Source organism: Daucus carota, chromosome 2 (genome assembly GCF_001625215.2).
Source record: "Daucus carota subsp. sativus chromosome 2, DH1 v3.0, whole genome shotgun sequence".
NCBI classification, from domain to species: domain Eukaryota; kingdom Viridiplantae; phylum Streptophyta; class Magnoliopsida; order Apiales; family Apiaceae; genus Daucus; species Daucus carota.
This window is the reverse complement of record NC_030382.2, coordinates 2,080,234-2,094,809: the sequence shown is the minus strand read 5'-3', so window position 1 is coordinate 2,094,809 and position 14,576 is coordinate 2,080,234. Positions and strand designations below refer to the sequence as shown.

Here is a 14,576-nt window from a genome sequence, read left to right as displayed (position 1 = left end):
TTGTTGTTTGTTCTTTCATTTATAATTTTTATATATTTATAATTTTTTTCTATGAAATATGTAATATGATTTTTAAACATAGAAGATATTTTTCTAAATTTTGTAAAATATTATATATTAAATAAAGCACTTAAAATAATTTAAATACATTTCTTAAATTTTAAGTATGTCCAGTATAGTTTTTGATGTATTTTTAGTATTGATAGTATTTAAAAGTACTTTAAAAAATTAAAAGCACGGATAAAAATATATAATAACAAAATAAAAATATAAAAAGAAATTGATAATATAAAATACAAAAACAAAATAAAAAAGCTTACACAAGTGGGGTACGTGAAGGATTGATATTTACAGAACACAGGGGGCGCGCATGTACTAGCAGTTACACAGCAGTTGCAAAAAAAAATAGGGTATGTGTAGACTGTGTGGCTGAGATTGAAAGTTACTCGGTTACCAGGATGGGTGAGTTCCTCGATGAACCATACCCTATATATATATATATATATATACATATATATATATTCTATTCAGGGATTAGTTTTGGGCAATTGCATATAATTAAATGGATAATCTATACTATACTATAAAAAGCCAACATAGGTTTAATTTGTAGTCGTACAAAATTTTGGTTAGGTTTTTTTGGTTTAGGTATGTTTTATTGACTTACCCATTTTACCCCTCCTAAAAAATACATTCTCGATAGATATCCAAGCATCAGTCTCCCTCTCAATCACCAGTACACTCGAATTTTCCCTCTGTCTGTCTCTCCACCTCGGTGCTTAGTACCTTTGTTAAGCAGTTGAAGCATCAAGAGAAGCATCAAGAGAAATACCGAGATAAAAGACTATACACAGAGGCAAGGCAAACAAATAGCTTAAAGAGGTAAACCTAATAGCTTTTTGAGTTCTAATTGTTGTTTTAGAAAAACTTATAAGATGCTCGAGTAATTACCTATGATAACTATTTATTTGGTTTTTGATTTTTTGAGTTTTAATCGTTGTTTTAGAGACACTTACAAGATGCTCGAATAAATACCTGTGATAATTTCTTTGGCGTTGAACACTAAGGTGAAGAGATTAGTGATGATGAATTACAGAATGTAGTGTGATAGTGTGTATACGCCAATATCATTATACAACTGGAAGTCTGATATGCGTCCGTCTATTAAAATGTGCAAATCAAACTTCCATGCCCTGTATTAGATGCTCCTTTCCTCTCGAGCCAGTTTTCCGAAGTTTACGTACTATTAATAAAGGTCTATATTTTGTTGTAAACTTTCCATGCTATTGTACTTATGTTAGTAAACAAGCATAAACTGATGACTTTATAGTTTATAATATCCACCCCAACTCATGTGCAATTTTTACTTGAAATGCAGGAAGAAGCTTTCTTCTCGACTTCCTTATCCTGCCTCAATAGCTTTGGTGTTACTTGGATGTGGCTTGGTGTACTCATTGATTGTTTTCGCAAAAGGATCACCTTCATCAGTCTTAGGGGCAATAGCAAAGTCAGGGTTCACTGCTGCATTCTCTTTAATTTTTGTGTCTGAAATTGGAGACAAGGTACCTACCCAGAAAGTTAATCTTCATGTTTATTTAAACAAATGATACTCTGGACTAGCCACACACTTCATTTAATTTGTAAAAAAAACCTGGTTTTTATTTTGAATTCCTCACTTTTTCTGTGTATTTTCATGTGTGTGTGCACAAATATGCTTTTAGTTGATCTACCAAGTTTTAATTGCAGAATTTGTTTTTATCAATTTAAATTACCATTCATTTTTATCTAAGCGGTCATTATATTTGTTATTTTATTGTATATATTATAACTTTAAATAATTTTATTATGAAAATAAAATTATGATAGAATAATGCGGTTAAATAAATTTTTTATTTAACAGATGAATAAAGTCTTAGTAGTTAAGTCCGTCAAATGGCTGATTTAAAAATAGGTCGAATATATCTATATTTTTGTTTTCCACTTTAACTGATACATAAAAAACTCAGTTACAAGTCTAACTACTAAGAAGGGAGGTTCTTGCTGACTGTAACACTAAGGTGGAGAGATTAGTGATAATGAATTACAGAATGTAGTGTGATAGTTAGCTATTCTTACCAAGTCCATGTAGAAGTAGAGTAGAGTTATATTGTATGTCTAACCACTAAGAAGGGGGGTTCTTGCTGACTGTACCTGTAATGGTCGCAAAGTGCTTCAACCATGTTAATATAATAATACAAATGTACAGTTTGTAGATAGACCAGTTTCCACCTAGCAACATCACCTGGACAATAATGTAGGAGGAAGGTGAATGATCCTATATTTCAGATAAAATAAATTAACATGAATCTTACGAATAGTATATATGTAGAAGTGTTGGTCTAGGAAATTATACTGATGAGTAGTGTTTTAGTTGTATAGAAATTCATGACTGCCTAAATCATAAAGTCAGTTTAATGTGTAAACAGATAAATAAGTGTACCTCATGTAACATGCTCCTTGCATTTTCTGACATCTTGTCAAATTTATCAATACAGCAAATGCCTTTATCACTTAAAACTAAGGCTCCACTCTCTAGATTATTTTCCTTTTAAATATAATTTATAATTAATTAAAACACTTTACTTTTATGGGAGCATCTGAATATAGAAAATAATGTGGCATGTGTGAAGCTATATGGCAATACACTTATAAATACAATTAGTCTAATGTCTTAAGATCCTTAGCAATTGAACACACAGATAATTGAATGCTTGCCTGTTTGTAGCACGAAAATGTAATCACAAAAGTTAGGTAGGCCCTTTACACTTAAAATAAATAAAAGAAAAAAGTTAAATCATTCTTTATTAAATGAAAGAAGTGAATTTAGAATGGACTTGAACATAAATATATAAGTAGGAAGTCCAAAACGTAATTAAGGCCCTGTTCAAGACAGTTGAACAAGGCTGTGTAGAGGTGTCCCTCAAGTCGGAAGAACTAAAAAAATGATCACATGTCGTTTATAGAATTTTACACAGAACAGCAGTTAAATAAATACCCAGAGAATTCTTCTTCAAGTACTTGTCCTCGAAATGAAGCCGGGGATTAAGCTATTTCAGGTGTATGTCTTCCCGTTGCAGAGCTATTTCATCTATTTCGAAAACAGAGGGAAGAGTATTTCAAGACACGAATATAAAGTAAATGAGATATACTTGAGTGGAGAATCTGGATATTGACGAGTATTGTTGATTTTGAGTTTATGGTGAGACTATATTGTAAAGATGATTATCATTTAGATGAAGCTTTAATGCAGAGTTGGCATGGTCAGTTACACTTACAGCAAGGAAGGCTACCAAGAGCAGAAAATATAATTAAAAATGTTCCACAATTGCACAAACAACCTCAAATGAAAATAGGATATTGTGCTTAACTATTATTCTAGATCATCAAATTTACAGGTTATTCTATGGCGTTGTAAACTAAACCGAAAGGATTATCTCCCACTCAAGAGTGGAGATCTTACACCTGTTATTCTAAATAACATATTGCAAAATATCAGTGGGTTATGTTGTTATTCTGATAAAAGATGCAGAGCTATAGAATCAGATTTTGTTACTACTTATCACCATGTTGTTGTGTTTACATTGTGCTTTGTTGTAATTTTATCTACATGTTAAAAAGTTGTTAAAAAGTTTTTTTTTTTTTTAAAATAGACATTTACAACTGTATTTTCAATTTAGGCATATGGTTTTTTCACTTTTTGCTATATGCTTATCAGGTTAATGGAACACGATGAGGAGCGTTGGAAAAAATTCAAAGAAGACCAGTGGAAACGTTTACGTGATATTGAAGAACAGGTATTCTGTACAATATATAAAAAAATTTAACTTTTACAAATGTAGTTGGTTGCCACTTTTGAATCATAACCTCTGAAATGTTATAAATGCACTGAAGAGCGTCCCGAAGATGACGGATTTGGAAATTTTAGCTTGGAAACGCAGGATTAATCATACAATAGTAAATACAATTGTTGATAGTTTCTTTGTATGTGTTTCATTCATTTTTTAAGCTTGACAAATTTAGTGAATGAGGCTGGGGATTTGAAGATGGTAGTGGTGTATTGTTTCGTTTATATATACTCAGATGTATCTTTCGTTCATCGGTATAAAAATTAATAATAAAACACGAAAAAATGCTATTAAGCATTTCGAGACTCCAGTAAAATATTGAGAGAATCCTGTTAAATATAGATTGATAAATTATTTTGAATTTTTTCCTTCTGAATAAATATTTATTCTCTAAAATTTTATATAAAAAGAAAATTTTCAAATTTTTTTTATAAAACTATGTTTCATATGCACCTTAAAATATGTGTCAAGCAATGCAAAAAAATAACGTAAAGAAATGAATATTTTTTTTTTTCGAAATGAATATTTTTTTAAAAATCTTTTTTCCTGCATAAAAATTTGACGTTTAAACTTTTATTTAAATAAAATAATTTCGAAAACGTTATTGAACTAAAATTTATTGAACCTCAAAATGCATGCAAATAGTTAACCACCGCATCAGCAATTCAACAATTGTAGTGTCACTTAATAATTTTCTTTCCAGATGTTTTCATGACAGCAATTGGTAATTAAGAGTTTTCAAAAATGAAGTAAAGAAAGAGAATAATTAAATTTTTACTGTTGGAGTGATTTTTATTTCAAATTTCTTTTAACTTAAGTTAAAACCTAATTTAACTAATCTTTTGAACTTCTAGATTGTTTACTTCTTAATCCGTTTTTTTCCTTTCATATTTACTTCTTTTATATACTGAATCAAAATATATTAGAGTGATATATTTAATTTTTATTTAAAAAATGTTTGTAGGGAAAATATAAAGTAGATATATATTTATTAAAAACACGAAACAAAAGTTAATCTGATTTATTAAATAACCATGAATCAATGATTAATCAACCCCGGATTTCATCTCATCTGTCAAAAAAAAATCCCCCAATTTGCATAAGTCAATAACATTATATTAAATTAAATTAATAATAAAACACGAAAAAATGCTATTAAGCTTACAAATAATAACAAAAAAAAAATATTTGGTCACCCGTGCTTCGCACGGGTTATAGGCTAGTATATATAATAGGATACCCGACAAAATATATGTATATATATAATAGGATTTATTTAAAAAAATAAAACTACAATAGTACAATAGCGCTTTTGAAAATGATATTTAAGTGATATTTCCTTCAATAGTGTTTGATAAAGTGTTATGTAAGTGTTGTACATAATTATTAAAAAATTACTTTCATAACACTTACAAAAACGCTATTGAAGTCTATACTAACATAGCGCTTATAGAAGCGCTATATAAGTAGATTGCACTTGCATAACGCTTACTACCATAGCACTTCTGAAACCGCTATTGAAGTACTCTACCACCATAGCACTTATACAAGCGCTTTGTAAGTAGATTGAACTTACATAACGCTGGCTTAGAGAGAGCTTAAAAGCGCTATCTAAGCTAAAAATTGAGTGTTATGTAAGATAAAATGTGTAGTAGTGTTGTTTTCGGCTGGACTCCACTTTAAGTGAGGGTAGTGTTGAGTGGGTGTCAAACAAAATCCCACATCGTAAAGATAAAGTAGCCAAACAAGTTCATTAACTTGAGTTCTTTTGAGAGGTGGAGCCTAAAACAAATCCGCCTGAGCTTGGCCATGGCTACAACCAATAATATCATACTAATGTGGCTGCCAGGCTGTCAGGTACTTATCACAAAACAATAAGTGGTTGGGCCTCTTTTCAATTTTGTTGGCCGACCATGTATAAAATCGAGGAATTTCATTCTTTTAAAATTCATTCAAAATTATAAAATATGCTGCACTGAAAATTGATCTTTTTGTGAAAATTGATCTTTTTCCTACAAGTTTTAAGCATATAAAATTTATGTATCATAATATCCTATCCTATATTATAACTAGTGAATAAAGCCGCGCTTCGCGGCGGCGTTATGAATTTTTTATAAATTTTGATACGAATTAATATTATAATTGCATAAAAGTTATTTTGAGTCATGTTCCCGTTAAATATATCATCAATAAAAATATATAATAATTAATATAAAATTTGTTTAAGTGGCCCTCATGTCAAACACAATACTAATAAAAAAACAAAAATTGTTTGAACGGTCCTCCCATCGAAAATAATATTAATCAATAATTATTATTATAATTATGATAAAATTAAATATAATAATATAGATAAACTTTATTTTGAGCCGTTCTCTTGTCAAACACAATACTAATAACAAAACATTATAACATAAATATTAATTTGAGTCGCGCGCCCTACCATCAAACACAATAGTAATAAAAAATTATTATAATTATGATAAAGTTAAAGATTATATTTGGATAAAAATTATTTTAAGCCGTGGTCCCGTTTTAATAAAAAAATATACATTATAGCTTAGATAAAAAATTGTTTTAGCAGCTTTCCTGTCAAACATAATACTATAGAAAATTTATTATTATTAAGATAAAAATTAATTTGGGCCGCCCTCCCCTCAAACACAATACTAATCTAATCAGGAATCTTTTTTAGAATTTTTGATACGAATTAATATTATAATTGCATAAAATTTATTTTGAGTCATGTTCCTGTTAAACATATCATTAATAAAAAATATTATAATTAATATAAAAATTTGTTTAAGTGGCCCTCTTGTCAAACACAATACTGATAAAAAAATTGTTTGATCCGCCCTCCCATCAAAGACAATATTAATCAATAATTATTATAATCACGATAAAATAAAATATAATAATATAGATAAAAATTAGTTTGAGCCGCTCTCTTGTCAAGCGCAATACTAATAACAAAATATTATAATATAGATATTAGTTTGAGTCGTCCTACCGTCAAACACAATAATAATAAAAAATATTATAATTATGATAAAGTTAAAGATTATAATTGAATAAAAATTATTTTAAGTTGTGGTCCCGTTTTAATAAAAAAATATATTATAATTTAGATAAAAAGTTATTTTAACCACTATACCGTCAAACATAATAATAATAGAAAATTTATTATTATTTAGATAAAAATTAATTTGAGCCATCCTCCCCTCAAACACAATACTAATCAAACAATTATTTCATGATACATCTAGAGAGAAAGGGCTTACGGTCTCACTATGCAAGGGTGCTTACGGCCTCACTATGCAGGGGTGCCTACTAGAGGTGGCCAAACGGGCCGAACCGACCGAACCGGCACGCTCCGAACCGACTTTTTAACCGCCCGTAACCGTCTAAACACGGGCCGGTTCAAAACCGACCTGAACCGATACTGAGCACGTGCCGAATACGGGTTAGGAAATGGGAGACCGAACCGTAACCGGCCCGGAACCGCGGAAACCCGTGGAACCGGCCTGGTTTGAACCGCGGAACCGCGGTTTGAACCGCGGAACCGCGGTTTGAACCGCGGAACCGTAGACTCGTGCATCGACCACCAATTTTTAGTCCATCAGCAAACTTCACAATGCTTTCTGTTCTTTTTGCATGGGTTTTAATTTGTTAGTTTTTGTTTTATTTTGTTAATTTTAGTTGTTGTTTAGTTAGTTTAGTTTATTCTCATTTATTATATAAAAAAATTACTTAATTTTATTTCGTTTCGTTTTAGTTTTTAAATTTCAGTAATTTTATTTGCAAAAGAATTAATTAATTTTGTTTCGGTTAAGTTTTTAAATTTAGGTAATTTTATTTTTAAAAATAATTTAGTTAGTTTTATTTCGGTTAAGTTTTTAAATTTAGGTAATTATTTATTAGTTTACACTTTATTGATCATTAATTACATAATAACACTAAACAAAAATAATTTCCAAAACTAATATCATATAAAATTTTATTATCCAATTTTTAACATTAAAGAATTGTTAAAATTAGTTACATAATAATACTTAACCCATTAATTTATTAATTAGTTGCATAATAATACTTAATCCATAAATTTACGATCTCTTAATTAGTTACATAATAATACTTAAACTAAATTAAAAAAAATAAAAACAAAAATAAACCGGCAAAAAAAACAAAAAAGAAACAAAAAATAAAACAAGTACTATGTGTCTCTGTTGGACTTGACAGTGATTCAGCCACTGACAACTGTTGTACTTTAGTTACTAACACAAAGTCACATGCGCAAACCCGTGAACCGTATAACCGAACCGCAGAACCGCAGCCTGTTATTATTCGGCCCGAACCGCTGAACCGCAAAACCCGTGTAAACCGTATACCACGGTTACGACTTTCTTTTTCCCAGCCCGGCCCGGGCACGGCACGGACCGCCAGTTTGACGGGCCGGTTACGGTTCCACCGATGACGGTTCGGAACCCGCTTGAACCGGCCCGAACCGGCACGGCCCGCCCGTTTGGCCGGCTCTAGTGCCTGCCTACGGCCTCGTTGTAAGCTGCATGGATGGATAATCCTGCAGGAGGTGCTTAAGCTCGTAGACTTGATTAGCCCACAGCTTTTTCTGCCATCACTCTTCCATCCAGATTCAAGAGGTATATGAGGAAGAAGCGAATAGCAGTCCAAGCTTAAAGGATATGTTGCTGTGGAATGGGATCAATTTGCTCATGCGGTATCTAATAGTCCAGTGTAGTTTTGCTTCTAGGAAGTCTAGGTTCCAGTGTCGTAGGTTTTGTTATATGTCGTAGATTTGATGGGTAGTATTTTGTTGGCCAGCTTTTGTTATATGTCAAGGGTCTGTTATTGTATCTCATCGACTATCTCTTGTTGTACCGCTTCCTTCCGGTGGAATTCAAAATTTGCATCATTTGCTTCTCTCCACAATTTCAAGAATGAGACACGGGAGTTTTAAATTTATATAAAATCGCATAGGACCGAATATAAAACCTTTTTTTTAAACTTATTATGAAGAGTAATTCTGGTAATTTTAAATTATTTTAAAAAAATTAGAGAACTCATTCTTAAAATAGAATCATTGAATAATTAAGATTTTGCAGCTGAATTCTAAATTTTAATAAGTTCTATATTAATATGTAATTAAAAATAAGAATTGTATTAACTTTATGATTCCTAAATAAGAAAAAGCATTGTATTACTTTAAGGATTCTTTTTCTGGATTCTAGAGTATTATCTTTAGAATCCGATAAGAAAAGAATTGTATTATCTTTAGAATTCTTGAACCTGATTTTTTCTGATTTTTTGAATTATAATTATATTTTCTATCCAAAATTTAAGAAAAATTAGAATACTGAATCGAACAATTCTAGAGACGCCCGCACCCTCCTTTATATATATACTAGTGAAAAAAGCCGCGCTTCGCAGCGGCGTGATAAATTTTGGTATGAATCAGTATTATAATAGCATAAAAATTATTTTTGAATCATCATCCCGTTAAACATATCACAAATAAAATATTGTAATTGGTATAAAAATTTGTTTAAGTGTGAAACACAATACTAATAATAAAATTGGTTCGAACACCCCTCCCGTCAAAAACAATATTAATCCATAATTATTACTTTTATGATAAAATTAAATTTTGTGATTTTGATAAAAATTAGTTTGAGCCGCTCTATTGTCAAACACAATACTCATAACAAAATATCATAATTTAGATATTAGTTTGAGTCGTTTTACAGTCAAACACAATACTAATAAAAATTATTCTAATTATGATAAAATTAAATATTATAATTGGATAAAAATTATTTTGAACTGTGGTCCTGTTTTAACAAAAAAAAAAATATTATAACATAGATAAAAAAATTATTTTAGCCACTTTCCCGTCAAACATAATACTAATGGAAAAATTATTATTATTTAGATAAAAATTAGTTGGGCCGCCTCCCGTGCCCGTCAAACACAATACTAATCAAGAATCATTTACAATATCATAAAATCAATATATGATTCCTATTTTATATATCCTATTTTATTTGTTAATTATTTTTATTTTTTGATTCTTATTTATTAGTTAAAAATTATTATTCTTTTATGGTTCTAATTTTTTTGCTATTAGTTTTTTTAATGATTATTATATTTACAATCCTTTATTTTCTATTCGAAATTTAAGAAAATTATAAAACTAAATCGAACATAAAAATTGTACGTATCACCTTACAAATTTTAAATATAAATTATATTTTATCTATGATTTTTAGTTTAAATAAATATAATCCTATTCCTTTTAGCATTCCTAAATAAGAAAAAAAATTGTATTACTTTTAGAATCTAAAAAAAATTGTATTAACTTTTGAAATCTTTGAACTTGATTTTTTTAAATTTATAGTTATATTTTCTATCCGAAATTTAAGAAAATTATAAGAAAAGAATTTTATTGTTTTTAGAATCTAATTAAAAAAAAAAGGAATTGCATTACCTTTAATATCCTTGAACTTGATTTTTTGCATTAAAATTTTATTTTCTATTTGATATTCAAGAAAATTTAAAGACTGTATTGAACTATTATCGAAATCGGTTGTAAGGTCATTCATGCATACTATTTGAATGAGGTTGCGAAAATCTCAAAGATATTTTTAATCATAGAGTTGCTATCTTCTTGATCTTTATGGAACGACGTGAGTTTACAGCTACGAATATGTTTAGACAATTTGATATTCCGAAAGATGTTGGTTTTTATTTTTTAAATATATGATTTGAGAAAAACTAATAAAATAAGATTATAAATTTTATAACTTTTGAAAATAAAAATTTTATTTTATTTTTTTTATCTTTACGATAATTTAACTCCGTTCGATTCTATTTTGGATAAAACGCGAGGATAATTCATTCGATTTCATTAGTTTTTTTTTTTGCACAAGTAAAGTGAGTCGATATTTGAACTGTTTGTTCATGCAACCTTGCTTAAGGGGAAAAAAGAGAAGTCTGCACACGGCTTTTGATACAAACTCCATAACAGCTCTTTAAAGTTGCTACTGACCAATTGTATTATTGTAGTGCAGGGGCTGCTGATAGATCACAACTATTCATAAATTTCGAGTTACCGTGAACAAAAATAACATGTTGATACAAATTTATGTGATATAATTGTTTATATATATATTTTGTAGATTCTAGAGTATTATTAGCTTTAGAATCCGATAAGGAAAAAGAGTTATATTACCTAAACAAATATATTTTGTAGATTCTAGAGTATTATTGCTTTAGAATCCGATAAGGAAAAAAGAGTTATATTACTTTTAGAATTCTTAAACCTCATTTTTTGAATTATAATTATATTTTTCTCTCCAAAATTCAAGAAAAATCAGAAGGCTGAATCGAACAATTCTGGAGACGCCCGCATCCTCCTTTATATATATATATTGATGATTGATTGATACCTGAGTCTACCACAGTCTCCAGTTAACCAATCACACAAGAAGAATTATTTTAGGACCAATCAGAATTCATTCCTAAATTTTAGACCAATGATATTTCTCCTCCAACTTTCCTTCTGTTAAATATTAACCATATTAACCACAGACTCCCTTAACCAATCAGAAAAAAGGAATTATTTTAGCATCAATCAGAAATCACTCCTAAATTTTAGAACAATAATTTTCCTCCTCCAACTTTCCTTTAATTAAATTTTAAGCACAAAAATTTACGTAGTATAACGAAATTTTATACCAATCATATTCATTCTTTGAATTTCTGTTTTAGCACCTGAATTTAAAACCAAACATGCAAATTTTTTGACATCTAAATTTTACACGAGTTATATTAGTTTTTTTGAAACTAATTTTTATAAAAATCATATTTAGATGTAACAACTGAATTTTAGACCAATTATATTTATTCTGTCAAAATTTAGGACCAGAAGTCATTACTAAAACTAAACCAATCATATTCATTCTCCAACCACCTTATGTAGTTAACCAATCAGAAAACAAAAATTATTTTAGCACTAATAATATTCATTATCTAACTTTTTTTTATTAAATTTTATCCAAAATACTAATCACATACAAGTTAATCAATACATTTTTTTATTATACAGTATAATTAATTAACTCTTTTTCATTATCTGATTATAACTCAACCAATTAGACTCCTTTTCATTATCTAATTAAAAATAATCTAATTAGATAATAATAGTATCCCCCCCCAGCATCTGCCAGCACTAACACGGCTGCACAGCATGCCTTCCCGGGGAATCGAACCCGTGACCTCGCTCTGATACCAACTCTATCAATCTTTTTAAGAACAAAACATTTAGAACCAAAAACTTTAAAGTACCCGATATTAGGAGTCTTATTTCTCAGCAACTCATATGGAGTCTTGTTCAAGATAGGCCTGATGATCACCCTGTTCAGAACATAGCAGGCTGTATTGACTGCTTCTGCCCAGAAACTTCTTGGCAGCTTGCTTTCTTGCAATAACGTCCTTGCTGTTTCCTGAAGTGATCTGTTTTTGCGCTCTACGACTCCATTTTGTTGAGGTGTCCTTGGAGCTGAGAATTGGTGAGTGATTCCTCTTTCTTCACAGTATGTAATAAAGTCCTTTTGGAATTCACCTCCATGATCACTCCTTATACCTATAAGCTTGGTTTTCAACTTATTCTCAAGAAGTTTGATTAGAATTTCAAATTCTTCAAATGCACAATCTTTAGTACGAAGAAATAAAATCCATGAATATCGAGAATAATCATCAACAACAACCAAACAATATTGCTTACCTCCAATGCTTTTATAAGCCTCAGGACCAAACAAGTCTAAGTGTAAGAGTTCTAGAGGTTGAGAAGTTGATACCATATTCTTAGCCTTATGAGTGCTTCGGATTTGCTTGCCTAGCTGACATGCTGAACACACTTCGGTCTTGGCATACTTTAATTTGGGCAGACCCCTCACTAGCTCCTTGCTTGACAATTTCTTAAGCAAGTCCATGTGAGCATGACCCAATCTTTTATGCCAAATGGTTGGATCAGCATCCACAGCAGCTAAACAGCAGGCTGTTTTCTGCAACTCAAAATCTAAGACATAGATATTTCCTTTCTTGTTGAAGTTGTGACCAACACCTTCTTTGTCCAGTGGAACCTTGATGCTCTTCATCATGTATTTTAGACCTTCTTCTCCTTGAACAAAAGTTCCCATTCCTTTTCTGAGCTTCAATACTTCTGTTTCGAGAATTTTGATCTTTTCAGCTTGCTGATTTGTTGTAGCAGTGGGCACTGGAATAGTTGCAGCAGGCTGAGATGTACTGGGAGCAGGCTGAGATGTATGCAGCTTTGTGGATTCTTTTAGTTTGAATGTCTCTAGGCATGCATCTCTGGCTTCTACTTCTTGTTTCAGCTGGGAGATCTCTTCCTTCTGAACTTCATTTCGTCTCATCAAAACTTTATGAAACCCTTCAGCTTGATCTAGCTTTTCTTGAAGTTCCTTCAGTCTGGCTTGGGTAGGCTCTTTGGAGTCAAAGAATTTATCTATCTTCTGCATAAGCTCTTGAACCATATTCTTAAGATAGTTATTCTTTTCAATCAGCTTGCTATTTTCTGCCTTGAGAGAATTATATTCCTCATTTGGAATATGATCTTGCTCCTGCATGGTTAGTTGTTCTAGCACAAGATTATCATTGGAAATATCAAATTTGAACGAACTAACCTCACTGTTGTCATCCTCGGAGTCAGTTTCGACAAGACCATCATCGGTGAGTCCTCGAACATTGTCATCCTCCATGCCAACAAGTGCAAGGTTGATCATTTCCTCACCAGAGCCATCACTGGAAGCAGAATCTTCTTCATCATCACTCCAGGTCAGAAGTGCTTTAGATTTCTTCTTCTTGTCTCTGGAAACAGCAGGCTGTTTTGACTTGAGCTTGTAGCAGTCCTTCTTGAAGTGACCAGGCTTTCCACATTCAAAGCAGTTCTGATCCTTTGGTTCCTTGGAGGGCCTTCTGCTACTTGAGTACTTAGCCTTATCCTTGCCTTTCTCCCTTTTCAGCTGACTATGCTTGTTAATCATCCTTTGAATCTTCTTGGAAAGGAGTGCAAGATCTTCGTCTGATTCCTCATCTGATTCCGGCTTGCTCTTTTCAACAGTAAGAGCTAAGTTCTTCATTTTCTCAACTGGAGCATCATGCTTCTTGGAATGCATCTTTCTCTCAAATTGTTCCAATTCAGCAAAAAGAGCTAGATGATCCATTGTATCAATATTGTGAGCAGCTTCCAAGGCAGTTACTTTGGATTGGAAGTCGAATGGAACAGAAGCAAGAATGTTCATGTTGAGTTCTGATTGAGGAATTATCTTTCCAAGTCTCCCTAGGTTATTGACAATGAGTTGAAACCTAGCTTGAGCTTCTTTGATTGTTTCTCCCTTTTGCAAGCCGAAAGCACCAAGTTCCTTCATTAGTTGTCCCAACTTTACTTTCCTTAGACCCTTTGATCCTTCATGATAAGCTTCCAAAGCATCCCATATCTCCTTTGCAGATTTGAGAGATGACACCTTGTCATATTCAGCTTGATTAAGACCATTGATGAGAGTACTTCTAGCCTTTCCATTAGCAGCCATCTTTGTTAGCTCGTCGGTAGTAAGTTCATCAACATCTTTGACCTTGCCATCTTTATCTAGGAAC

The 14,576-nt window shown here is 31.1% G+C and overlaps 1 long non-coding RNA gene across 1 annotated transcript; it reads left to right on the top strand.

The window, feature by feature from the left end:
- Positions 1-619: 619 nt before the first annotated feature.
- LOC108203441 (uncharacterized) lies at positions 620-4,088 on the top strand. The gene is made up of 4 exons (XR_001803380.2): positions 620-882; positions 1,379-1,562; positions 3,755-3,833; positions 3,931-4,088. It is a non-coding gene; the product is annotated as an uncharacterized LOC108203441 (long non-coding RNA).
- Positions 4,089-14,576: the final 10,488 nt, after the last annotated feature.